The 24,228-nt window shown below is 47.4% G+C and overlaps 1 non-coding gene across 1 annotated transcript in view; it reads right to left on the bottom strand.

Moving 5' to 3' along the window:
• Positions 1 to 715: 715 nt before the first annotated feature.
• LOC103015127 (uncharacterized) overlaps positions 716 to 24,228 on the bottom strand; it is a 79,685-nt gene continuing 56,172 nt past the window's right edge. The window contains exon 3 of the transcript XR_009007742.1: positions 716 to 1,525. This is a non-coding gene — a transcript (uncharacterized LOC103015127). The remainder of the gene's footprint in view (positions 1,526 to 24,228) is intronic.

Genomic DNA, 24,228 nt, shown 5'->3' with positions numbered 1-24,228 from the left:
TGGCTCCCTGCCCTTGGGCTGCGTGTCACTGAGACTGGGAGAAAAGACTCCACAGTTAAAGCCATTAAAACCCTGGGGTAGGTCCACAGGGATCCAGAGAAGTCTGGGCAGCCTCTCTGACACCAGCAGATGAGCCCAAATAAGCCCCCTCAGTCCCCTCGAAGCACATACCTCCTCCTCCTCTAGACTCTTCCAACACCACCCACCTCGCCCAAGGTCTTGAACGGGAGGGAGACACAGGCGTCACATTCCTTCTGGTGCCTCTCTAAACTCTGGCCAAGTAGTTCAAAGAGCTGGCCAGCTGGATTTCCAAAAGAACCTCAGCAAACTGCTTTACCCCTTACACTTTCCCTCTTTTGTTCAGGGCAACAAGCCTGCCACAGATTCTCCCGGCTCTCCTTGGGTTGTGTCTAATTGGTTCATTTCCTCAGCATAATTAATGATGAGCGCACCCGGGGGGCAGCTCCCGAAAACAGGCAGGACCCACTTACAGGTCCAATGTGCTGGGGAAGACGGTCCCAGGGGAAGGGCTGCTAATTCTAAAACCATTCCTGCTCTGCTGGGTACTTCTGCCCATAAAACCCACATCTTCACGGAATCTCTGAGAGGGGCCCTGGACATCACCTGGCACCCATTTTATACGTGCAAAAAATGAGGTCTACAAAGAGGCGACTTACAATTGTATTTCAATTCAACTAATATTTACTGATTACTGTGTAGGGATCACTGTGCTATGCTCTGAAAAAGGATAGAAAGATAAGCACTTCAGGTACTTGTAGCCAAATAGGGGTATGACAAGTAAGTCCGCACATATATATTTTTAAATTAATTAATTAATTAGGTTGGTTGCACCAGGTCTTAGTTGCGGTAGGTGGGCTCCTTAGTTGCGGCTCGCTGGCTCCTTAGTTGTGGCATGCAAACTCTTAGTTGCGGCATGCATGTGGGATCTAGTTCCCTGACCAGGGATCAAACCCGGGCCCCCTGCACTGGGAGCTTGGAGTCTTAACCACTGCGTCACCAGGGAAGTCCCGACACATATATTTTAAAAGTTGTTTTCTTCATGGCTTCTGGGTTTTGTGTCTTGGGTAAGGACATTTTCCTAAACATACTCTCCAATATCTTCTCCTAACGTTTTATAGACTGGGTCCTTTGTTATGCAAATAATACCTTCATAGAAAAAATAATCATAGGAAATATATACATGGTAAAAATCCAAAAAGTAAGAGGGTGAACATGAAAAGTAAGCCCTTCTCCTTTCCTAGTCAACTCAGTGCCTCTCTCCAAAGATACTCCACACAGATTTATTCTAATACACATCAAAGAAAGGGATTAGTGTCACAAGAGAGGGAGCTGAGAGCAGGAGAGACCAACCTTGTGTGGGGAACGGCTGGGAACGGCTCGTGGAGGAAGTGGCATTTCCAATGGGGCTTGATTTCAGCAGGAAAGGAGGTGGTGGTTTGCAGCTAATGCACCAAAGTAGGACAGTGTAGATTAAGCCCAGAGAGCATCAAGTAGCCTAGGTTAGCTTGGTTGCATAAGAAAATTTGGCAGAATAAATAAATAAATAAATAAATAAATAAATAAATAAATAAATAAATAAATAAAATATAACGATAACAGTAGTAGTAGTAATAATAATAATAATAATATTGTGATGAAACCATTTTGTAGAGGGGCCTTGGCTGCAACAGGAGGTGTTTATACTATATTCAATGGGCAGAATTACAAGAGGAGCTGAATTTGATATAAGATGGACAGAAGTGGAGAGAGCTTTTAGAGTAGGTCAGCAGTAGAGCAACCCTTGCATGGCGAAATAAACTGGACAAAAGTTCTCTTATGTTTGTCTATGAGGATCATACAAAGGAAACAAACTAGAGTACATTAGGTTCAGCGTCACAAAGGGACTGCCCCAGGTCCGAGGAAGAAATAAGGAGGCCTTAGAAGGAAAAGTCAGAAAAGGGCAAGATTGTTTTAAGACACCAAGAACATAAGGAAAAAATATGGCCCTCTTGCCCAATCAAAGAGCAGAGTGGGAGAGCCATGGCAAAGAGCAGGTGTTGGAGTGGACCGTCTCGGTGATGCCTGGGGTTCACAGGAACGGGAAGGACATCAGGAAGAGCAAACAAATCATTCAGTGGCTTCCAGAAGCCCCTGTTCTGGGCAAGAGGCTGACTTCATCTGTGCATCAGGCTTGCTTCCGCTCTGACAACCCCAGGTCCGCAGGGGGAGTTTCAAGCTCTGTTCCTAGCCCCAAGAAGACAATGAACTCATCTGATTTGGCAAAGCTGCATAATTTTAAAAAGAGAAGGAGAAAGCCAGAAGATGGAAATTTTACAGAAAAAAATCAATTAGCTCTCCTTAGCTTCCTTCTCCGCTTTCCGTTCTCTCTTACACCCACTTAGGCCTCCAGTGAGCACGGGAAGCAGCGAGGTAATTCTCCAGGGGGCCCGGCAGAGTGCCTGGAGCACAGCAGTCATTGAGCGAGAGACCATGTGACCAGCTGGTGAGGGTGCAGACGGAGGAGACGCAAAGCCATCTGGCTGATACTTCCACCCCGAAGTCCCCACAGCCTAGAACCATTAGCAGAAACCAACAAGAACCCACAGTCAGCACTTCTAAATGTGTTTTGCTTTTGCCGTTTTGGGGACCAGACTTTTAGGAGGAAGAGACAAATTAAAGACAAAACAAAGTCTTGTAAGATTCCATAACAAGGGAATCAAAACAAGCTCCAGGAATGGCCCTGGGGTCAAAGGATTCAGCTTAATAAACTGAACAGATACTTGAGCCCCTTTAAAACGAGGTGTGGGGCGTAGGGAGTGTGAAGATCAGCTTGCGGAGCGGAAGCAGACATGTAAACACCTCGTGCAGTTAAAAAGACTCAACACTAAGAGGTGTCCATCTGATGTCACTTACCAAGAAAACACTACACTCCCACACACATTGCCTGAGGGCTTAAGAAACTGTGTCAGTGTTCACTGGCAGGTTTGAAATAATGTCGTTTTACACCAAAACCAGTGCAGTGGCATTTAGAACACAACTGAGCACAAAGAAATAGGTGCTCAGTGAAGGCGTTCAAAGGACGGCCAGAGAAAAGCTTCCCTGGGAATTCAGGGGAGAAGGAAGTGGTTCCCCCAAACCCAGCACACCAACACGGCAGCTGTGGTCATCAGGGACACGGCTGAGGCAGTATCAGACGTGTCCCTGTGTGGCTGTAACTGCATCAAACAGTTAGAGCGAGCCTCTCCTCACAAGATGCTCTAGCAGGGCCACAGAAGTAAAGGAGACAGGACCACGCCCTCAGAAAGTTTACCGTCTACAGGACACGGACACGCGCACAGCCAACTCTGATGTAAATGAAAGAAGGAAGTGTTCAAAGGTGAGCTCTTCTATTGGCCTGGGGTGACCTTCTGGGTAGGGACATCTTTTCCGTTCATCTGAGAACGGCTGGCGACCAGGGGAAGGTGAGAGCCCAGGCAAAGAGAAACGGGAGAAAGGGGAGGAAGGAATGGATGGAAAGCACACACCTAGCACAACACTGTCCAACAGAAATAGGATGCGGCCACACAGGTGATTTTAAATTTTCTTAGTGGCCACGTTAAAAATGTACAACTGGTGAAATTCATTTTAATAATGTATTTTATTTAACCAATATATGCAAAATACATTTTTGATAGCTCAACGCATAATCAATATAAAAATTTATTAATGCGATATTTTATATTCTTTTCTTCACAGTAAGTCAGCACTTACAGCGCATCTCAAGCCACACTAATCGCATTTCAAGTTCTCAAGAGCCACCTGGGGCTAGTGGCCATTGTACAGGACGGCACAGATGCTAGGGACCTGAGAACAGCGGGAAGGGTTCAGACCACACGACCGAGTGTGAGACGGGAGGCTAACAGCAGACGAAGACACCATGGAGCACTGAGGGTCCCTTCAGGTTGTGCTTTAAAGCACTGTTTATGTGCTTGCTCTCAAAGCCCTTTCTTGATATATGAAGGTCCAATTTCTACTTCTAGCCCTCGATGGTTTGTTAGGAACAGAGAGAGCCAGAGAAAAAGCAAGGCAAAAACAGCAAAAAAAAAAAAAAAAAAAAAGGGCATTCAAACGTGCAGACTTCTTTTTGCACGTAAGACAAAGAAAATAATAATTACTGCAAACAGCGTTATTACGTGTGCCAGGCACTCTTCTGAGCTCTCTCTTTACACGAAGCAGGTACTACATTTTCTCCATTTTATAGATAAGAACAATGAGGCTTAGCTAGTTGAGTCATTTGCTCCAAGCCACACATCTCTAAATGACTCAACAGGTGCTCTGGCTCCTGAGCTGCAGGCCTGACCACGAAGCCAAGGTGGGCCTGCAGAGGAGGGCAGGACACCAGGCTCCGTTCTGCGGCTCATCCCCCGATGGACTAGGCCTAGGGCCTTTGGAACATCTCGCTACTCTGTGAAAGGTGTGAGCTTGCTAGTTCAAAGGGGAGATGATTCTCCTCAAGAAAGCCTCCCCAGAAAGTTGGTACTGGGCATTCCAGACAAATGCAAGGCGGGGACGGGGTATCACATCTGACCACAGTCTCAAGGTTCCTTCTGAGGCCTCCTTGAGAAATCTCAGTAATTACAGCTCCTAGTCACTGACCTTCTACTATACGCCAAGTACCAGTCTAAGCACTTTACATGTTTAACTCATTTAAACTTCACAGAAACCCTGTAAGAAACATTATTATAACATTATACAGATAAGCAAATTGAGTGAGAGAGGTTAAGAAACTTGCTCAAGGTCACCCAGCAGGTAAGAGGCAGAGTCAGGATTTGAAGCCAGGAGCGGTGGCTTTCCACTCCACGGCGCTCCCTGGGCAGCAGCAAGGGTGCTGAGCCCCGCTTCTCCTCCCACACCCGCACCTCGGAAAGGGAGCCCCGGAGAGAGGAGCCCAGTGACGAAGACAAATCTGGGTGCTGCCTGTGGACACTGGTCTCTCTGGGACTCAGTCCACGCAGGCACTGAACCAGATGGCCTCCAAGTCTGCCACTGGCAAATCTGTCTAAGTTGGGTGGACGGCCAGCCTCACCACCTCCCAAGATTCCTTCATAAAAGTCCTACAGCCACCACGGTTTTGGACTGAGCACAGGGTGTGAGAAGCCCCAGGAGAAGCGCCCTGTCTGTGCAGAGGCTCCTGCATCCGGCGTCAGGGCAGATTCCTACCTTGGGCACGTGGTGAGGGCAGAGGACCAGGCAGGCGGAGGTCAGTTAACTCAAGAGGGAACCAAGGGCTGCTTCTGTCCATGGCTTCCCCTGGCTTTCTGCCTTCCTGGCCCCACTCAAATAGTCAAAAGTCTAAAACAGGCTGCAGCGAGAGGGAAGAGAGGATTTCTCATGCCATTTGCAACCTTCCTCTCCTTTAAGACAAACCTTCCCAGCAGTCAGACAGGAAGCCCATTGTCCAGCCAGGATCCCTTTTCTCATGAGAACTTTCCACATGCCGGGAGGAGGGCCAGCTGTGGCGCTCAAGCCCTTCCCAGGGTGTGGCACTGGAGCCAGGGTGTAGGCTCAGTGGCAGAAGCCACCGCGGCTTAGGCTGTCCCCACAGCTCCTCGCAGGCCCCCAGCGCCACCATCCTGAGAGCGGCCCAGCCCAAGCCCTGCTCCGGGGGCCTGGCAGCTCACAAATGGGTCTGGCTTCAGAGCCTGTCCCTCTTGTTTTAAGCCTGAGTCCCTCACTCCCCCCACCCACCTCACAGGAGAGGGGACATGCCAGCCAGCAGGTCAGAGTCCACAAGAAGGAAGAACATTTTCTTTACTGAACCCTGCCCCAAACATAAAAACTCTTGTCACCTGGAAGTAGCCATCAAAGTCCCTAGTCGTTCTGAAAGAAGAAGTGCTAATCCTCTGCCTGGAAACCCTGACCTGAAAGTACAACGGGGTCACCTGAAACCCAGCCCATCTTTCAAGACTCAGTTCCAAGGTCGCCTGCTCCAGGACACTGTCCCAAAGAGAACTAAGCAGCACAGGGTAGAGATTACCAGCCTGTGCCTACAGTGAGAGCACCCGGGGTGTGTACCGCTCTGACAGTTTCCCACCACGTGGGCTCAGGCAGATCTTCCTATGCGCCAGTTCCCTCATTTGTAAGATGGGACACTAAAGGTATGTACCTCACAGGGGTGCTGTGCAGATTCATCACAATCATGCAGGTAAAGTGCCTGGTAAAGGGCCTGTCACACTCCAAGTGTTCAATAAACAGCAGCTTTATTACTCCTCCTCTGTTTTCCCCTAACATCTTCACACCTCTCTATAAACATCACTGTATTGTTGTCTCTGCAATTATTTTCTCACAGGTCAGTCCTTCCCCTACCTCTCCATTAACCCATCCACCTACCCAAGCTGTAGGGCAAGCATTTGTTCTGCTTCCTGTTCTGATTCTTGTATTCCCAGAACTCGGCACAGAATCTGGCAGAGAGTAGACGCTTAGTAGAAAACTGACTTGACTTGGAAAATTTTGCCCACATTTCAAGGCACTACCTTGTTTTTAAATGCAAAGGGTCACATGGTTTCCGATGTGAGATGAGTCAGGAGCAGGTAACAGCTGAAACAGGAGGGAAGGGGGTAGGGCACAACCTTTAAAAGAATGACACAGCCATAGGACAAGACAAAACTGGTTAGAACTAACCAGATCCACGATGGCGGAAGATTCCACTTCCAGTGGACCTTGAGCCTCATTATACGCTCATTGTAATGCATTAGCTAAATGGTACACCCACTAGCACCATGACAGTTTTGAGGCCAACCATAATAGGTCAAAAAGTGGGCGGTGGCCCAGTTCCTGGAAATCCCCGCCCCTTCCCCCAGAAACAGTTGGAATAATCCTCCCACTCATTAGCTTACGAAATTACCCCGCCCATAAAAACTAACCACCCCATATTTCCAGAGCCTCTCGCCTTCTGAGATGGCCCACTCTCTGTCTGCGGAGTGTGTTTCTCTCTAAATAAATCCACTTCTCACTTATCACTTTGTCTCCCACTGAATTCTTTCTGCAACGAGACATCAAGAACCTGAGCTTCATTGAGTCCTGAAACCAGGTGTGTGATCTCCATTAAAAGACCTTGGGTTCAAGTCCCAATCTCAGTTTAGGCTGGGTTCGAGTCCTGGCACATGGGTTCAAGTCCCAGTCTGAGCTGCACAGTGTCCCAGCAGAGAGACTCCCTCTGCATAGTACATCTCATGTCCTCCGAGCTGGCATCTACCAGTGAACGTATTCTCCCAGCCAACCAGGATCAGGGCCACAGAGAGCCAGAGCATGGTCTGACGGATGAATCTGGGTTTGACCTAGGGGCCTGCCCTGCAACCCTGTCAATTGCCTGAACTCTTCTGGGCCTTACTCCTTGACCGCCAATACCCTCCTCCGTAAAGTGTTTGAGGGGACAGATGAAACTGTGTACCTGAAACTGTCTTGCATCATGCCTGGCACACAGTAGGCACTGATAAATTCTTTACATTTATTTTCACATTGTAAACTAAATTCTTACCTCTGGTTTTTGGAATGGGGTAGGGCAAAGACTCTGGCAAAGAAAAGAAAAAGGGCTGCTTCAGAAATTTCTGGATATCTGGAGAGAGGACAGGCAAGAGAGCAGAGAAGGATGAATACCTTGGAGGCGCTTGCTTTGCTCCCTCCTCCTCCAGCTCAGTAATATGCCAGCCCCTTCCCCACTTCTCAGCAGAGACCGGGCTGCTCTTCGTGGACAAATGGCCTCCATATGGCCTGGTACCCCTTCACCCCCTCTTGTTCTCACAGCTCAGGGACCTGGGGGACATGCTGTCAGCTGGGACTGCACCCCCTACCCCACCCCTACACTGTATGACTGCTATAAAACGGGCAGGCAGGAGGACCACTCTCCTTCTCCTGCTGCTCCAGGCCTGGGCTGTACAGCATCTAAAGCCCCCCACCCAATGTAGTGACCTACAGAGCAGCGCCCACAATTGTCTGCCGCCCGCGCCCCCAGGATGTTGGGACACAGGCAGAGCTAGGGAGCCAGGCCATTCCACAGGCATTAACCAATGATACTGTGTTCCCTTGACAGTGGTAGTTAAAGGGTTAAAGGGTTAAGAGAAAACAGATGTTTATTTTTTTCCTCATCAGCAATTGCTACTTCCTGGTCTCATCTCCGTCATCCTATCATCTAAGGAAGTTGCACGTGAGTCAGCTCTCGCCCTCAGAATTCCTCACCTCCAGGAGGACGCAGGCTGGTCCTCTGGAGGAAGGCCCCAGTCAGCTGCTTAAGGCACTGTCCAACCTCAGAAGGATAATTGATGAGCGAGTGATAATTAACTTAGGAGTCGGGCTTGGAGTTTACAACAGGGTTGGACTCTTGGGTACAAAGCTCAGAGCTGTGGTTTCATTTCCAATTCTGCCATCTAATGGAAATGCTTTATGCCAAGTCTGGTGCCAGGCACACACAGTAGGCCTTCAAGAAACACAAATTTAAATTTAAAATAAATGTAGAGATCTCTGTTGTCCAACAGGGTAGAAGGGACTAAGAGAATTAACATTTATCACCAGGCGCTACACTAGGCACTTTAAAGTTGCCATCCTAATTAATTCTCCCGTCCTATGAGGAAGGAAAGTGAGGCTCTGAACAATTTAGTAGTGGCCTGAGGTTACACAGCCACCCAGCAGTAGAGTCTGGATTCAAACTCTGGCTTGCCTTTCTCCCCATTACAGAGAAGCTCCCTGTCTACAGATGCCACCAGAAAAACTTACCCCAAGACCTACAAAAGTATAGCATGGGGGTGGGGTCCATCTGACAAATGTTATAGTAATTCCTGTTTGGAGAAGAATGTGGACTGGTGAGTTTGCTTGTGCCCAGAGGACTCAGCTCGTATCTCAAGTGGGGCCCCATTTTTCCAGAGAAGTGGTGGGGGGAAGGTAAGACAGTGTCCTTCACTAAGCTCTGAGCATTACAAACAATGGAGCTATTTAAGGAGCACAGATCCCAAAGCTGCAAGTGGGAGAGGGTATGGGGGCATTTTCAGCTGGGAACACAAGCCTTCCAAGAGGGATATGTGAAAGGAAGCTTGCCACTAAACGCAGAACAGGGACGCGAGCTAGAGTAGGTAGAGGGCTGCCCTTCTGCTAGCTGCCCAGAATACATAGGATCACTGGGGCAGCTCTGCCAAAGCCCAAAATAAACAGCCTCTGCCGTGTACCTCCAAACAGTGAGTCAGGCAGCGTCTTGCTTATGTCGGGTGCTCAACAAGCCACTGCTACTTACCGAGGCCCTCACAACTGCAAAGAATGAAAGGAAACAATCAATAAACTCTACCCACAGACGGTGGCAGAAATCAGCTGAGGTGGCAGAAATCAGCTAGGGGGATGGCCTAAAACCAGCAAGCACCACACTTCTTTGAAAAACACTCACCAGTAATTGAGGGGTAAAGGCCTGAATAATCTTTCCTGAAAAAACAGATGTGACTGGGTCTCCCTGTGACAGACAAGGTGCAAATAACAGACTACGAGTCTAAGGCAGGCCACGAAGTGAGCCCTGTATATTCTGTAGGGGCTTGTGTCAGGCTGACCCTACCACAAGACTAAAGGAAATATAAAAGGGAAAAGCTGTTTTTTTGGAAGCGGGGTGGGTGGCATGGGGAATGAAGCTAGGGCTAGGGGTCTTGTCTTTATCACCTCTGAACCAACAAGTATAAGGAACACTGTGACAAACGGACCATGGGAAAACAGAGTCAAAAGTTACAAAGTCCACTCATCTGGAGAGTCTCCTCCGTCCTGTGGGGGATGGGATTCTCTTATTCAAACACTTCATCTGTTTAAACCACCCTGTCTCACATAACCACCACAGGAAAAGGAGCTTGTCAGGCCTTCTTGGTTTCCTCTGCATCTCCTAGAAGGGGAACTTATCAGCCTGCACTATCATTAGCTGATCAAAGGCGGTGAGGAGTCAAATCCGCCCAGAGGTTATTTTGTTCTTCCCTACTTTCAACTTGTGGATCTTTCTAAATTTCTGGACCAGATGGAGCCAGAGTACTCCTAGCAGATCCCCTTCCTCCCCCCAGGCAGCAAGGAAGACAGGAGAGCCTCTCACCTCCTGTGAATCCACTCAAACCCGCTGTCAGGTCCAAAGCAGGGCCCCTGGCCCCCAAGGTGCTTTCTCACCCGTCTGGGACTGGCCTCCCCTTTGATTTTAGCCTGAGTATTTATTAGCCTGACTCTGACATACTGTCAAGACTCCTTGATCATTAAACAGAGCGACCCCAAAACAGATTACGGAAGCTTTGGGGATAGAGTCTCAACCATGCTTTTATTTGTCACACTGAGGCCCACGCTCCTGTTACCTCCCCTGGCCTCTCTTGGTCTTTGGACCCCTGACCCTGGCAAGCCACTTTTGACTGACCGATCGAGATTCCTGGTCAGAAGATGTCGCCTGTTGCAGCCTCACCCATTCTGTGCCTCAGTAGATAATCTTTTGTATCCCAAAGAATGACTTTCACCCAGAAGAGAGGTAAAAAACATTTGCAAGCACTGATTCTTATTCTCTCTGGATTTCACTCTCCTAATAGGAATGCCTTCTTCAATGTAACAAATAAATATCTATGAGCACCTACCAATGTGCCAGGTTGGTGCTAGAAATTCAAGAGCAAATAATACACAGTTCTGTCCCTGAGGAGACTTCAGACTCTTTGGGGAGACAGATGAGGAGCCCCAAGTACCTTATAATAATAGTAACATCTACGCTGTTTATCCTCCAGAGTTCACGTAGGGATTACATGTATCCATCCATTCTTTCAACAAGTTTTTACTAAGCACCAAAGCACTGTAGCAGGCAATGGGAGAAGAAGGGTTGGGAAGATGGCAAAGATATAGGCCCTACCCTCTGGGAGCTTATAATAAATAATCACAATAGACACATGTTAGAAATCACTACGGACTACAATATGAGGTTCTAAAGAAAGATTAATCCAATGAGGAGGAGATCAGAAAGGAAGAAAGAAATGATAACAGAACTCCAATTCTAGGGGGAAACAGGATTGTGACCACGGGATAAAAGACTGTGACTATGGGATTGTGAGTGGGCTAAAGGAAGGGGGAAGAACACGCAAGGGGGACGATAAGGGCATGAGCAGCAAAGGCAGAGGAGCAAGAAGAGGGGGGGGGTGGGGTGTGTGTGTGTGTGTGTGTGTGTGTGTGTGTGTGAACACGCAAGGGGGAAGATAAGGGCATGAGCAGCAAAGGCAGAGGAGCAAGAAGAGGCGGGGGGGGGGGTGGGGTGTGTGTGTGTGTGTGTGTGTGTGTGAGAAACACGCAAGGGGGAAGATAAGGGCATGAGCAGCAAAGGCAGAGGAGCAAGAAGAGGGTGTGTGTGTGTGTGTGTGTGTGTGTGTGTGTGTGTGTCTGTGTAAAGCAGCAGGTTTAGCAGGAGATAGCTGGAAACTGAGAAAATCAGGCTGGCGCCAGAACAGGGAGGGCCCTGACTACATACATAGCTAAGGAATGAAAAAATCTTGGGTTCCTCTTCCATAAAATGAGATTTTAAGGACCTTTCCAGTCCCAAAATGCAAAGTCATGTTACTACTAATAAAAAGAAAGCCTGCTCTACGGTACTAATCCAGCTGAAGAAGCCAGCCATCTCAATCTCCCTGCCTACCCCGGCAACTATTTTTCATGTTACTACTAATAAAAAGAAAGCCTGCTCTACGGTACTAATCCAGCTGAAGAAGCCAGCCATCTCAATCTCCCTGCCTACCCCGGCAACTATTTTTCAATGGAGCTGGCTGTGCTGGTGCGGTGGAGTGGGCACAGGAGAAGAACAGAAGGGGAAACCACGTGAGTTTCCCAGTGCAGATGCATCATGCTTCTTAAGTTTGCCGAGGTGAAGGGGGCCAGAAAAAACTGGAGGGACTAGAGCGGAGAAAAGGAGTACAAAGACATCTCGCGGTCAATTTCTTTCCCAGGGTTCTCTCGCATGGCAGCAGATGGCCTATCCCTGAAGGACTGGATCTCAGAAAGCAGCTGCTCCCAGGTCCTGGTCTAACAGCTGGGGTCACAGGACCTCTCTGCACAAGCTGAATGCCAGAAATCAATGGGTTGCATTGTGCCTGCACGCATGAACTCTCGTGTCCAGGCTCCTGCCCTATGCCTGCCTGGAGCAGAGGACTGGGAAGAATAACACTACACACTTTGAAAGACTGCACTTGCAAATTAATGGAAAGATATAGTATTATAAAGTCCAATTTCATTTAAATTACCTTGACTTTGCTAGGAAACTACTGAGATGATAATTATTTGAGAGATAAAGGACTCATCAGTGAGAGGGTCAAGGGGAGAGGGAGCAGAGGGACAGATCATAATCAGAGGAAAACCCCTAACTGCCTCCCGCCCTCCTCTTCTTCCTGCCCAATGCACGGAGGAGTCTGACTCCACCATACCAACCAAAAAGCGGGCTAGATGTTCCATGTACTGGAAAGGGGGACAAAAATCCATGAAACGATGTGTGTGTACACAGAGGAGTGTAAGTGTATGATTACATAATTAGGCACATTAAAGTATTTATACTGCTGAGACTAAAAGCCCCTTACTCAAAGGCATTCCACCAAAGTTGAAAGGGGAAAAAGAAAATAGAAAATAAAGCATCTAATTGCCATCTCCCACAAAGCCAGACATCCCCAGCTGGTGCCACAGCTGGATTCTCGTAATTAACGTGTGGTAACGGCAAGCAGGAAAGACCCTGTATGCTTATCAACTCCGAGCCGCAGGCCAGCCAGGCATGGGAGAAGCCCGCGGCACTGCTACAGTTAAAGAGATTTTTCTGTTTCCATTATAATGGTACCTTGGTGTAGGAGGTCGGTTATTTTTTCTTAAAAACTTAGCTGTTTAATTAAGCACACACATAATAAAACTCTATACCCACAAAGTCAGGGACTGAGACTGGAGAACATAAAAAAGTTCACAGTCTAGGAGCTGGTTTATTTTTGGTGGTTGGTTTTCTCTTACCGCCCCAAACGTGGGGCTTTCCCAGTTAGAGAAGGCTAGCAATGCTTGAGCAGCCTACACTTTTAAATAAATAAAGCCCATCTGACAGCTTAAAAATCATAGGTTAAAAGTATCTAAATAGAAAAAAAGATGACAGAAATTAGCATATAAATGAGTACAATGCAAGGGGAAAGGCCTTGATACATCAAGAGAGTAGATCAATACGGACTGTGTTCCAAAGGGTACACTCAGCCCCAGAGGGGCCGTGCACATTTACAGAAAGGGTTCTGTGGGACTTCCCTGGTGGTCCAGTGGCTACGACTCCACGCTCCCAATGCAGGGGGCCTGGGTTCAATCCCTGGTCAGGAAACTAGATCCCGCATGCGTGCCTCAACTAAAGATTCTGCGTGCCACAACTAAGACCCAGTGCAGCCAAAATAAATAAATTAATTAATTAAATAAATACATATATATTTTTTAATTTAAAAAAAGGGTTTTGTTTTTGCACAATTCTTGGTCACAGCAGAACCTGGTTTTAGATAGTCCCCCCCATTTCCCTGAAAAGACCCCCTCCACCAAAGTCAAATAATAGGTTTACATATTATAAGGAAGTTGTGTTCTCAGAAAGCCAAACAAGATGGTAAAATGCCTAATTATACTCTGCCTTTTACACTCTTGGACAACATAATTTGCGCATTTTTTTTTACATTATTCTTTAACTGTGTTTTTTCCTCTTCATAACTGAGCAGGGCTGTTGACTTAAGAGTCAGCAAGCGTTCAACTGACACTAATGATTCCCTACTTCTGGCATGCTCATTGAGTTTCCAAATCTCCTCCTCTATTACATCAACTTTAAAAGTCCTACCCTTCTTCTAACTACCATCAGCGATGTCGTTTTCCCATTGTCAACCACCCTTAGAGCATAAACGTCCAGAAATTCAAGTTACTGCTACGGCGTACACGGCTGCGCAGGCGGAGGCAGCGAGGCTGCCCAGAGCGTGCCGCAGGCCGGCAGCCTCACCGCAGACCCGCCGCCAAGACGTTCCTTCTCAGCTGCTGCACCGAAGCCCAAACTCATCACCCAAAGGTGAGCGGGGTGTCGATATGCAATGCGCCGAAGCACAGGCTCTTCCTAAGACAAATGTTCAAAAGCTGACTGCTCAGCACTGCTTCAGAACTACCTCACGAGGAATCCAGTTTGGACCCCTCGCCCCTCGCTCCCCCAACCCCAGAGGCCCGGAAGCATTCTGGTGAACCTGGAGAAAATGCATTATTAGGTAGGCCCAGATACAAATGAGGAATGTGTCCAAGGATCACGAGCACTCAGCAACACACACACCTGCACTTCACAAAGAAGCCGGGACTGCAGCCAGGGTGCAGAGGTTTGCACAGCACCAAGGGAAGTCAAGCTAGTCAGCACCTGCCACAGGCCTGTTACTCAGATGACAGCTCATCCTGGGTTTCCCTGGCCACCGCTTTGCCTTGTTGATGGCACACGCGCAATCAGGGATCCTGAGTCTTCGCAGATGCCTCCAGCCAGACCTTGCAGTGAAATAACGTTAGCAGAACAATAGTTCCTTCCCCACTGCCAGGAGCAACTTGGCCTACGGGAGACAGAATCCACATGCTTCAAAGACTCCACACAAATGGGTGGGCACTCCTTTGGGGCTAGGCCATTTGTACTCGCAGCCCTTGTACAAAACCGAATGAAACCATACACCCCAAGACAGCATAGAACTTGCAGAGCAACTGATTCTGAACTCTGGGCCTTCTCCTTTCTCCCCAACAATCCCCTCAATTTTCCCAGCTAGCCTCACCTCTCAGAGGGACAGAGAAAACACAAACTCAAAGACAGCTGGGCCTTCTGCAAATGTGGGCTGGGCCACTAAAGTCAAACCTCGCTTTACGGACCACCCTGTTACTCAACTGTAACAAAGTGATTACTCAGAATTACTTAGCAGTTTCTCTACCAGCAATCCAAACAGAGTATCTGGGGCCTTAGTTTTCACAAAAAGGGGAAGAAAGCACTGGTCTTTTACATGAGGTAAAAGCTGAAGTTTCAAGGCTCTAGGCTAAGCCCCGGCACCTCTCCTGCACCAGGGCCCCAAAGCCCTCAGTGGAGAGAGCCAAGGCTGGCAGCGGAGCCTCTGCCTGGCCTACACCCTGGCCTGGTTGACAGGCTGGGATGATCCCCAAAGAGGAACTGCTCACTTCCCAGGGCTGCAAACTTGACATCAGCCCTGGCCATGTTGTGGGTCCGTGCTGGGGAGCTTGGGGTGGGTCAGCTGGGAGTGGCAGGCCAGGCCCAGGCCCAGCAGCTGGTACGGAAACTGTGATTCCTTTTCTGACTCAGGCGAACTGGGCAGTACCTCCCTTGGCAATCATTTACATTTCCCTCTTTCTACTGGAAATTAATAGATCTTGTGATATGCAAAACGTGTTTATGCTTGTTTGTCCCCACTGATACAATCTCTCTCAGCAAAAATTTATTTTCTCAATTTCCATTTTTCTCGAAGAGCAGCTACTAGACAGTCTATTAGAAGAGCACTTTCTGGGCTTCCCTGGTGGCGCAGTGGTTAAGAATCCGCCCGCCAATGTGAGGGACACAGGTTGAAGCCCTGGTCCGGGAAGATCCCACATGCTGTGGAGCAACTAAGCCCATGCGCCACAACTACTGAGCCTGCGCACCTAGAGCCCGTGCTCCACAACAAGAGAAGCCACCGCAACGAGAAGCCCACGCACTGCGTCGAAGAGTAGCCCCTGCTCGACGCAACTAGAGAAAGCCCGCGCGCAGCAATGAAGACCCAGTGCAGCCAAAAATAAGTAAATAAAATAAATTTTTTTTAAAAAAGAGCACTTTCTGACTGATACTCTTTGATATTATTTATAATCCAAAGTTACCCAAATTCCTTATTTAAAGTTGTTAAGGGGGTGCAAGGCACAGGGGATGGTAATAGTACTCAGCACTGGCAAGGATTTTGGAAACAGCACTCTTTTACTCCTGATTAGGCATGAGGTGACTTGTGTCACCTGGATCTGAGCAATCATCCCTGGTCAATCACATCCTAAAATGACCAGCTGGAGGGATGGAGCTCACTGCACCTTGTGCCTGGCTCCACTGGGCCCACCAGGGCACATCACACCTCCACGGTGGGCCTGGTCAAAGCTCAACTCGAGCTGGCACCTAATGGCTGGTCCTACTCAGCCAGCACTAACCTCATGGCCTGAGCTGCTGTGCCCTGCCAGGGGGCCAGAGGCCACAGGCACTGTGGGGCCGTGCTCACTCAAGACAGAAGCCTTCTACCAGGCCACCCCTCCCTTCCAGGACCCAAGTACAACTTCCTTCCAAGAACTGTGGATGGAGCTGGGGTTCTCCTACTGCCCACCTGGAGGCATATTCTAACTCACCCTGATCAGCTAATATTCCCCCAAACCACATCTTTCCTAACGATGCTCTCTTCTCAGAATCTTTGAAAGTCTGCCAATTTCTCTCTATAAGTCTGTGTTTCTCCTGGATACGCCAGGCTCTCCACAATTTGGTCTGTCCCATTTCTCCAACGTCAAGTCCCACTAGGCTACCCGTACTGGCCTTATTCACCCACACTCATGGCCTCAGATGGGCCTTCGGGCTCTTCTCAGCTCCTTCTTCCCCTCCTCTCAATATCCTTCATTTCCCTCCATCAACTCAAACCCCTCCCATAGTGCAAGGCCTGGTCTTAGTGCTTTCTTCTACAGGAATTTCCTTCCTGTGAACTAAAGTACCCAAGACTACACAATCTAGCCCACAGTTACACACCATTTTGTTCGCCATTGCTACGTGGGAGTTGGTCTTGCCTCTCCAGGGTACCGTGAGCAGCTCAAAAGAACAGAGAACCCACCTTCACCAGCCTGGGCACACTGAAGGCACTGAACAAATACCTGATGGAGCTTGGGTGCAGAAGGGCTGATACCTCTTACAACGTGGACTGATTAAATGCTTAAAAAGTCCCCAGCTCTTGCTTCTCAGGGAGTCTCTCCTCCCCACACCCCACTCCTGGACCCAGTCCTGGCAGACTCGGAGACTTCTGCCTGCAGACAGCCAGCATTCCAGCTTGCATCAAAGCGTCAAACAAAGGATTTCACAATGCCCCCACCCCGCTTCAGACTCCAAAGCTCTTCAAGGGCACCCTGTTTAAACAAGAGGTGCAGTATATTTTTGGGAAATGATGAAGCAACTTCCCATAAGAGAAAAGAAAAAATTCCCCAAGTGCAGAAGGCTTCTTGGAAAACAAACAGAACAGCTTCCCTTGCCAGGGCAGAGAGAAAGGATTTGACATCCAGGCTCCTCGTCCTTGGCAAAGAAGCTTGCTGTGCGGGAACAGGGGAGACAAGACGCACGGGGGAAAAGGAGGCAAATCCTTATGGCCAGATGTAGAGCACAGCAGTTTTCAGAGTTGGAGGCCCAACCTAACGCCTCATTTCACACTGCCCAAGGTGCCACTGGGAGCTCCACCATCTTCTCTTCCTCTTACACACCTTAAGCAACAGACGTGACCCTATGAAGTTGGGTGCTAATGCAGTATTTCACACACACCAGGAACACCTCTACTTAAAAACAACTGCATAGGGAATTCTCTGGTGTTCCAGTGGTTAGGACTCGGTGCTTTCACTGCCAGGGCTCAGGTTCAATTCCTGGTGGGGGAACTAAGATCCCGCAAGCCGTATGGTGCAAAACAACTGCACAGTGACTCCTCTGGTGGATGGTAAAATCCTTCTGCAGTAACCACACTCTTGGACTTCCCTGGTGGCGCAGTGGTTAAGAATCGGCCTGCCAATGCGGGGGACACGGATTCGAGCCCTGGTCCGGGAAGTTCCCGCATGCCACGGAGCAACTAAGCCCATGCGCCACAACTACTCAGCCCGAGTGCCACAACTACTGAAGCCCGCACGCCTAGAGCCCGTGCTCTACAACAAGAGAAGCCACCGCAATGAGAAGCCTGCGCACCGCAACGAAGAGTAGCTCCCGCTCGCCGCAACTAGAGAAAGCCCGTGCGCGGCAACGAAGACCCACTGCAGCCAAAAATAAATAAAATAAATAAATATTTTTTAAAAAAACCTCATTTTTTTTTAATGGGGGGGTGGGTTTTGTAATTCATACATTAGGTTTGATTATAAGGATTGTTTTCTCACATATTGCAGAGTGTCTGCGTTTCAGGGGAGGGGGCATGAGCAAACTGGGGTAGAAGGAGAAAATTCCTATCATTGTGCTTGATCTTCAAGGCTTAACTAACTTCTCATATTTCATCTTTATAACCACTACTAATCAAACAGTACAGCAACATTAGCAGTACTCTTCAAATAAGAAGAAAGAAAAGCATCACCCACAAAGGAAACCTCTCAGGTCCATATCCATATAAAGACTTAATGTTTCCATACCTAGTAACCAGCATCTGTGTGTTCAGACCTCACTTCTTTGGCATAAGCCCCTTCTCCCTGAACTTGAGAATTCATGTCCACCTGGACTGTTTACATGGACCAGAAGGCAGTGTGCAACACGTCAAATCCTAGCTTTGCCCTCATCAGCAACACGAGCCAAGGAACAACTCTTCCCCTTCTGCTGTCTTACTTTCCCCACCTACCTAGTGACCATTCTCAAGAACCAACGAGGGCTTCCCTGGTGGCGCAGTGGTTGAGAATCTGCCTGCCAATGCAGGGGACACGGGTTCGAGCCCTGGTCTGGGAAGATCCCACATGCGCGGAGCAACTAGGCCCGTGAGCCACAATTACTGAGCCTGCGCGTCTGGAGCCTGTGCTCCTCAACAAGAGAGGCCGCGATAATGAGAAGCCCGCGCACCGTGATGAAGAGTGGCCCCCACTTGCCGCAACTGGAGAAAGCCCTTGCACAGAAATGAAGACCCAACACAGCCATAAAATAAATAAATAAATAAATAAATAAATAAATAAATAAATAAATAAAATTAAGAAAAAAAAAAAAAGAACCAACGAAAGGGCCATAAACAAGCTGCCAAAGAAAGTCAACTCTTTCAGACACAATAACGATGTGAAGAAGGCTCCTGCAAGCTTACAGTCTCGGACTTGAATCCCTTCTCAGGTACACACCCCAACCTCTTACAGCAGGCACGCAGGCCTGCAGTCTTTCCAGCAGTAGCCCCCTTACTCCGTACCCACGTGGATTCCTGCTACAAAGCTCTTTCAGAAAATAAAAGTTAATCTACCTAATCTGCATCTCTAACAGATTTCGAGGGTTTGTGAAATTTTATTTTTTAAGCTGCTGAAGGGGAGGCAGGAGGCTGGGTGGGGCTAAATGGGAAAAACAGCACCATCCAGAATTCCTTCCCTGAGCAGGGCCTTTCCGCTGGCAGCATTAATGCACACATACAACTCATGCATCACTTTTAAAATATGCCAGTCAATTTAAAATAAATGTCAATTTATTATTTTTCAAAATGAGCAATAACTAAATTGGTGGTAGGGAAAGCGAGGGACTAGGTGCTTTCATTCGTCTGTTCAGCGCCTTCCCTTCCTGCAGGCAAGATATGCTGGAAGAAAATTTATTAGGACGTCTACATCAGCTCCTTAACCACAGAAAAGAAATCCCCTTCTCTTGCAGCTACTAAAGAACTGGGATGCAAAATAACAACAGGAGTCAATCTGGTAAACAGAATTTATAGGGAAGGAACTTGTGGGGAAGGGATGGAGATGTAGCAGTTGTCCCCTAACGAAGCCACAAGTGAAACAAAGACTAAAAGAAATTAACTCCAAGTCTTCATTTTAATCAGAAACGCTGAGTTAGTGGGAAGACAAAGATGAAAAAGGGATCATCTTCTCAGAATTTATATTTGAGTTTTGTGGGGACTGAGAGTCAAACAAGCTCTCAGATGGGGAGCAACATGTGAGACGGAGGGAAGAGCGTAAGCGAGGCACTGGGGGCACATGCGATGGTGTGTTATGGGAATGATAAAATGCCTGGTGATGTTCCAGGACGGAGAACAGGCTAGGGAAGTGGCTAGAGAGAAAGCACAGACGAGGGTTACGTTGCTAAGGAGTACAGACCTTAAGAGCAGCCTTATAGCAAGACCTGAATTTGTTTTCGTCTGTTTTAAGGGGAGAAGTATCATGCTAAGTCTGAGATTTTAAGTTATTCTGGCAGCAAGGTGGAAGACAGATTTGAGGGAAGGGAGGTGGGGAATACACTGGAGACAGAGAAATCAGTAAGAGTCTGGTGAGAGGTGATGAGGCCTGGGATGTCAGTAGCGTTATTTTTTTCTTGGAGGGGGCCACCACTATACCCCTCACTGTAGTCAGCCTGGTGGCTGCGTGCCCACCCACTGCCCTCACCCACCCAGCCCAGCCCAGCCCAGACACAACCAGGAAGAAGAAAGCTAGTGCTTCTCTAACAGGAACTCAAATGTCCGGGGCTTTAGAGAGGGGACGCGCTTCCAGAATCCCTGTCACTAGTGAATTCTGGTCCTCTGGACAGCAAGTTGGCAATGAACTAATGATGAACACAAGGATCCAAAATGAGCATGTACAGCATCTCAAGGAGAGACTGCTGTATTCTGCAAAATGCTTGGCGACTATCTTGAACAAAGGGGTCTGGAAAAAGTGACTAAATTCCTGCCTATCCCTCCATCCCTTCCCACCCCACCCCCAAACCACCCCCCCAACCCCCCGCCAAATAGAATTCTACTATAAAGGTAGATATGGAAAACGTTCTATTCAGGCTATACAAATGTTTTGAGAAGGTGTAAAATTAAGCAGCTGACAGGCCTGGGAAATGGCAGACAGCACCCACAAAAGTACATTCCTAAACTTCTAGAAGAAAATATGAGCCCATCTTCATGAAATTTGGACAGAATTTCTTAAGCAAGTCAAAGAAAACATATTCCACATATACACACTACTATATATAAAATAGATCACTAATAAGGACCTACTGTATAGCACAGGGAACTCTGCTCAATACTCTGTAATGACCTATATGGGAATAGAATCTAAAAAAGAGTGGGTATGTGTATATGTATAACTGATTCACTTTGCTGTACGTCTGAAACTAACACAACGTTGTAAATCAACTATACTCAAATAAAAATTAATTTAAAAAAAGAAAACATATTCCAGGAAGAAAAAAATATATGAATAAAGTAGCAGGGGTTCTCAGACCCCTTGTTCGCAAGTCCCCCTTACACTATCGAAAATTACTGAGGGCCCCCAAAGTTGTCTGTGTGTTATAGCTATCAATACATACCACAGTTGAAAATAAAGCTAATTTTTACTATTTATAAATTCATTTAAAAATAATAATAGGGCTTCCCTGGTAGTGCAGTGGTTAAGAATCCATCTGCCAATGCAGGGGACACGGGTTCGAACCCGGGTCCGGGAAGATCACACATGCCGCAGAGCAACTAACCCTGCACACCACAACTACTGAGCCTGCGCTCTAGAGCCCGCGAGCCACAACTACTGAGCCCGCGTACCACAACTACTAAAGCCCGTGCGCCTAGAGCCTGTGCTCCACAACAAGAAACCACTGCAATGAGAAGCCCACGCACCACAACGAAGAGTAGCCCCCGCTCACAACTAGAAAAAGCCCACGCGCAGCAACGAAGACCCAACGCAGCCATAAATAAACAAACAGACAAATAAATAAAATTTTAAAAATAAATAAAAACAATAATAAACATCAGAGTGATTGTGTCAACACATGTCATGTAGCCTCTGGAACTCCACGACACATCTGTGAAAAGAATGAGTGCAAAAAGGCAAATAGCATCTTAGTATTAATACGAAAATAGTTTCAACCGTGTCAGCCTCCTGAAAAGACCCCAACGACCCTTGAGAATCACTGCCATAGAGAAAGTTAAAATAATCTGCAAACTGGGAGAAGACAGTCAAGGAAAATACAAAATTCAAGCCACATGGAGATTCCATTTTATATCCATCAGATTGGCAGAAACTAATATCTAACAATACCAGCTGTTGCAAAGCATGTGGAGAACTAAGAATTTTCTTATGTATCACTAGTGGTGAAAACTCATACAACTACTCTGGAGAGCTACTTGGCAATATACAGAAAGCTGAAGTTGTACACTTCTAATAATCCACCAACTCCACTGCTATGTGTATATGCCAGAGAAATCTTGTATACATATTCAGGACACATGTACAAGGATGTTCCTTGCAGTGTTCCTAACAATGAAAAACTGAAGTCACCTGTATGTCCATTAATGAGAGAATGGTTACAAACATTCTGGCACATTAACACAATGGAATGCTATACTGTAGGTAAAACAAACGTATCAACATGGCTAAATTTCAAAAACAATGTTGAACAAAAAAAGGAGGCTACAGAAGATAACATGCAATTTAAAACATAAAATGATATCCTAGGGGCTTCCCTGGTGACGCAGTGGTTGAGAATCTGCCTGCCAATGCAGGGGACACGGGTTCGAGCCCTGGTCTGGGAGGATCCCACATGCCGCGGAGCAACTGGGCCCGTGAGCCACAATTACTGAGCCTGCGCGTCTGGAGCCTGTGCTCCGCGACAAGAGAGGCCGCGATAATGAGAGGCCCGTGCACCGCGATGAGGAGTGGCCCCCACTTGCCACAACTAGAGAAAGCCCTCGCACAGAAACGAAGACCCAACACAGCCATAAATAAATAAATAAATAAATAAATAAATAAATAAATAAATAAAAAATGATATCCTATATCACTTAGGAATGCAGGTATAAGTATGTAAAACTTGTACATGTCATATAAAAAATACAAAAAAAAAAACCCAAACACACCCCACCAAAACTCAACCTCCACAGACTGAGGGCTCTTAAAAAAAAATGCATGTAAATACATGTGTAAGTATGTAAAAACAGAGGCATGGTTGGAAGGATACACACTGATTTAGCACACTGGCTATATCTCTGGAGAAAAAGATCTGAAGCAAACATGGCAAAATATTAAATCTGGGTGGTAAGTACCCAGGTATGTTAGTCTCTGTATTTTTTTAATGTCTGAGAATTTTCATTGAAAAGCTAAGAATGGGATAATAGATTTAAAGTGGTTACTACCTGAAACATTGCACATTTACCATAGGTATTTCACAACACCCCAAAACTCAGGCATGTCACTTCTTAACAGGGTATTTAGTAACTTGGTTAAGTTTTCTAATTCTTCACTACCACCCTAGGTCCCATTTGGTCCCAAAACACAGACAGAAATCTTAAGATTCACCAAGACTGCCAACTCCTATGGAAGACACTGGATTACCTCTTCCAGGGCTCTCAATGTATATGACCCTCAATCCCAAAGAAGTTTCCTCCACCTACCCACTGACTGACCCCTGACTGCTCCCACTCCCAAAACTCATCTGAAAGCTAAGATAGCAAACAGCATCTGTAAAAATGCTTTTCTTAAAAGTCAGAGGGGGCTTCCCTGGTGGCGCAGTGGTTGAGAATCTGCCTGCCAATGCAGGGGACACGGGTTCGAGCCCTGGTCTGGGAGGATCCCACATGCCGCAGAGCAACTAGGCCCGTGAGCCACAACTACTGAGCCTGCGTGTCTGGAGCCTGTGCTCCGCAACAAGAGAGGCCGCGATAGTGAGAGGCCCGTGCATCGCGATGAAGAGTGGCCCCCGCTCGCCACAACTAGAGAAAGCCCTCGCACAGAAACAAAGACCCAACACAGCCAAAAATAAAATAAATAAATAGCGTTTAAAAAAAAAAAAAAAGTCAGAGGCACATGCAGTAACTCTGAGCATGCACTGTTTTGAAGGTCCTCAGCCTCAACGGCCCCACCACCTGCCTTCAATTCAAGAGAGCAGCCAGACTGACCCAGCCACTGTCAGAGTCAACTTCACTTACATCATTTAATACCACTCCTCCCATTCCTCCTTAGTTTAGCCTAAACACTTAGTCCTCAGGAGTGGGCCCTCTATGGTGTCAAAACCCAGATCCCCAGCCCCTAATGCTTCCTGCAACATGGAGGGCATTTCCTTGGAGTACAGTGTTTCTCAGAGGGCAGGCCACCCTCACCACCTGCAACAGTGTGTTAAATAGCTTCTGCCTCTGGAAGGGAACAAATGAAACCTGCACCCTTGCTTTCTTCTGTTCAGGAAAGACAACCCAAGGGCTGGGAGACTGATATTATTTTAAAACTTTTAAAGAATGCATATTGCTGGGCTGCACTCCAGACTGACTGAACGGTTCCTTGTGGGCATGGGGTGTGCGAATCTGGTTTTAAAAGCACAGTAAAGTTGGAAAA

This window comes from Balaenoptera acutorostrata, chromosome 3 (genome assembly GCF_949987535.1).
Source record: "Balaenoptera acutorostrata chromosome 3, mBalAcu1.1, whole genome shotgun sequence".
Lineage (NCBI taxonomy): Eukaryota > Metazoa > Chordata > Mammalia > Artiodactyla > Balaenopteridae > Balaenoptera > Balaenoptera acutorostrata.
This window is presented reverse-complemented; position numbering and strand designations above follow the sequence as displayed.